General features: G+C 34.8%; 1 non-coding gene across 1 annotated transcript; it reads left to right on the top strand.

Moving 5' to 3' along the window:
* The first annotated feature begins 769 nt into the window (after positions 1-769).
* LOC127748049 (small nucleolar RNA R71) lies at positions 770-873 on the top strand. The gene has a single exon (XR_008009992.1). It is a non-coding gene; the product is annotated as a small nucleolar RNA R71 (small nucleolar RNA).
* Positions 874-4,087: the final 3,214 nt, after the last annotated feature.

Here is a 4,087-nt window from a genome sequence, read left to right as displayed (position 1 = left end):
GGCCATATTGACTATGTCAATGGCCTTGCACTCTCTCTTAGGATTCTCTTCAGTATTGCTTGGGAAAGTACTGGGAGGAGTTTCAGTGACATTCTTGCTCAGCTGGCCTACTTGTGCCCCCAAATTTCTAATGGAGGATCTTGTCTCACTCATGAAACTTAAAGTGGCCTTTGAAAGATTAGAGACTAAGTTTGCTAAATTAGAGGGGCTCTGCTCAGAATTCTCTGTCTGTTGCTCAGAAGATGATGGAAAAGGCTTGTTATTGCTGAGCCTGTTTCTTCCACCATTATTAAAGCCTTGTTGAGGCTTTTGTTGATCCTTTTATGAGAAATTTGGATGATTTCTCCATGATGAATTATAGGTGTTTCCATAAGGTTCACTCATGTAATTAACCTCTGCCATTGCAGGGTTCTCAGGATCATAAGCTTCTTCAGAGGCTGCCTCTTTAGTACTGTTGAATGCATTTTGCCATCCATTCAGACTTTGAGAAATCATGTTGACTTGCTAAGTCAACACTTTGTTCTGAGCCAATATGGCATTCAGAGCATCAATTTCAAGAACTCTCTTCCTTTGAGGCATCCCACTATTCACGGAATTCCTCTCAGAAGTGTACATGAATTGGTTATTTGCAACCATGTCAATAAGTTCTTGAGCTTCTGCAGGCGTTTTCTTTAGGTGAATGGATCCACCTGCAGAATGGTTCGATGACATTTTGGAAAACTTAGATAGACCATAATAGAATATATCTAATATGGCCCATTCTGAAAACATGTTAGAAGGACACTTTTTGGTCATCTGCTTGTATCTTTCCCAAGCTTCATAGAGGGATTCACCATCTTTTTGCTTGAAGGTTTGAACATCCACTCTAAGCTTGCTCAACTTTTGAGGAGGAAAGAATTTATCCAAGAAGGCCGTGACAAGCTTATCCCAGGAGTCCAGGCTACCTTTAGGTTGTGAGTCCAACCATGTTCTAGCTCTGTCTCTTACAGCAAAAGGAAAAAGCATGAGCCTGTAGACTTCAGGATCTACTCCATTCGTCTTAACAATCTCACAAATCTGCAAGAACTCAGTTAAAAACTGATAAGGATCTTCAGAGGACGTGGGTTTAGTAAAATCACCAAGCATCCTCCTTGCATTATTGTTGTTGGGTTCGGCTGCCATCTCCTCCTCTTGTTCAAAAATTTCAGAAAGGTTGCCTCTGGATTGTTGTAATTTAGCTTCTCTTAGTTTCCTCTTCAGAGTCCTTTCAGGTTCAGGATCAGCTTCAACAAGAGTGCCATTTTCCTTGTTCCTACTCATATGAAATAGAAGAGAAAAAGAAAAAGGAAGGGGAATCCTCTATATCTGAACAAAGAGGATCCTTATTATTAGTAGAAGAAGAAAGGAATAAGAGTGGAGAATTCAATCACAAGGGTGAGGATAGAGGCAGTGATTGGAGATGAAGAGAGGTGAAGAGAAGTGTTAGTAAATAAATAAATAAATAGAAAAGGAGAAGAGAGGGAGAATTCGAAAATAATTTTGAAAAAGTAGTTAATGATTTTCAAAAATTAAAGATAAGATATAATTAAAATTAAAATTTAAAACAATTAAAAAGAATTTTTGAAAAAGGGATGAGATATTTTCGAAAATTAAAGAGGGAAAAGTAATTAGGTGGTTTTGAAAAAGATAAGAAACAAACAAAAAGTCAAATAGTTAGTTGAAAAAGATATTAAAATCAAATTTGAAAATATAAGAAGATAAGAAGTTAGATAAGATATTTTGAAATCATATTTTTGAAAAAGATAAAATTTTAAAAACGATATGATAAAAAGATAAGATAAGAAGATATGATAAAAAGATAGGATTGAAAAAGATTTAATTTTTAAAATTAAAATTAATTATTTAACTAACAAGAAACTAAAAGATAAGATTCTAGAATTTAAAGATTGAACTTTCTTAACAAGAAAGTAACAAACTTCAAATTTTTGAATCGATCATATTAATTGTTAGCATAATTTCGAAAATCAAGAAAAAGATTTTTTTGAAAAACATTTTAAAGAATTTTCAAAAATTAATAAGAAAAATGAAAAAGATTCAATTTTTGAAAAAGTTTTAAAAAGATAAGATTTTTTTTAAAATTGAAAATTTGACTTGACTTGTAAGAAACAACTAATTTTAAAATTTTTTACTAAGTCAACTCAAATTTTCGAAAATTATGAGAAAATTAAGGAAAAGATATTTTTTATTTTTTTGAATTTTTAATGATGAGAGAGAAAAACATAAAAATGAGCCAAAACATGAAAATTTTGGATCAAAACACATGATGCATGCAAGAACACTATGAATGTCAAGATGAACATCAAGAACATATTTTTGAAAAAATTTTTATGCAAAGAAAACATGCAAGACACCAAACTTAGAAATCTTTAATGCTTAGAAAATATGAATGCAAAGATGCACATGAAAAACAACAAAAGACACGAAACAAGAAATCATCAAGATCAAACAAGAAGACTTACAAAGAACAGCTTGAAGATCATGAAGAACACCATGAATGCATGATTTTTTCGAAAAAAATGCAAGAACAATATGAATATGCAATTGACATCAAACTTAAAAATTGACTAAAGACTCAAACAAGAAACACAAAATATTTTTGGTTTTTATGATTTTATGATTTTTTTGGTATTTTCTTTATTTATTTTCGAAAAAATAAAGGAAAAAAAAATTTTTGAAAAATTTTTGAAAACAAAACAAAAAGAAAATTACCTAATCTGAGCAACAAGATGAACCGTCAGTTGTCCATACTCGAACAATCCCCGGCAACGGCGCCAAAAACTTGGTGCATGAAATTGTGATCATCAACAATGGCTCCAAAGACTTGGTGCTCTCAAACATGAATCACACTTTGTCACAACTCCGCACAACTAACCAGCAAGTGTACTGGGTCGTCCAAGTAATACCTTATGTGAGTAAGGGTTGATACCACAGAGATTGTTGGTATGAAGCAAGCTATGGTCATCTTGTAAATTCCAGTCAGGTGGATTTAACTAATTTAAGAGATTATTGGTTTTTTGAATAATAATAATAAATAAATAGAAAATAAAGATAAAGTTACTCATGTAATTCAATGGTGGGAATTTCAGACAAGTGTATGGAGGTGTTGTGTTCCTTCTGAATCTCTGCTTTCCTACTGCTTTTATCCAATTTTTGTCACTCCTTTCTATGGCAAGCTGTATGTAGGGCATCACCGTTGTCAATAGCTACATCCCATCCTCTCAGTGAAAAAGGTCCAAATGCTCTGTCACGGCACGGCTAATCATCTGTCAGTTCTCGATCATGTCGGAATAGAATCCATTGATTCTTTTGCGTTTGTCATCACGCCCAACAATCGCGAGTTTGAAGCTCGTCACAGTCATTCAATCCCAGAATCCTACTCAGAATACCATAGACAAGGTTTAGACTTTCTGGATTCTCATAAATGCCGCCGTCAATTCTAGCTTATACCACGAAGACTCTGATCTCACGGAATGGAAGGATAGGTTGTCAGGCGAGGGGCAACCATGCGTCGTGCATCAGGAATCCAAGAGATATGCATCCTAGCTCTCGCATGTAGAACGGAAGTGGTTGTCAGGCACGCGTTCATAAGGATGGATGATGATGAGTGTCACGGATCATCACATCCATCAGGTTGACATACAAATGGCATCTTAGAATAGGAATAATTCGAATTGAATAGAAAATAATAGTAATTGCATTAAAACTTGAGGTACAGCAGAGCTCCACACCCTTAATCTATGGCGTGTAGAAACTCCACTGTTGAAAATACATAAGTGATGAAGGTCCAGGCATGGCCGAATGGCCAGCCCCCAAACGTGATCAAGAGACTGAACAATACAATCCAAGATGAAAATATAATTGTAAAAAGTCCTATTTATACTAGACTAGCTACTTAGGGTTTACAGAAGTAAATAATTGATGCAAAAATCCACTTCCAGGGCCCACTTGGTCTGTGCTTGGACTGAGCTTGACCTATACACGAGCTGAGGCTTCTCTTGGAGTTGAACGCCAAGTTGTAACGTGTTTTGGGTGTTCAACTCTGGTTCGT

The sequence above is a fragment of the Arachis duranensis genome, chromosome 5 (genome assembly GCF_000817695.3).
Source record: "Arachis duranensis cultivar V14167 chromosome 5, aradu.V14167.gnm2.J7QH, whole genome shotgun sequence".
In the NCBI taxonomy this organism is placed as follows: domain Eukaryota; kingdom Viridiplantae; phylum Streptophyta; class Magnoliopsida; order Fabales; family Fabaceae; genus Arachis; species Arachis duranensis.
This window is presented reverse-complemented; position numbering and strand designations above follow the sequence as displayed.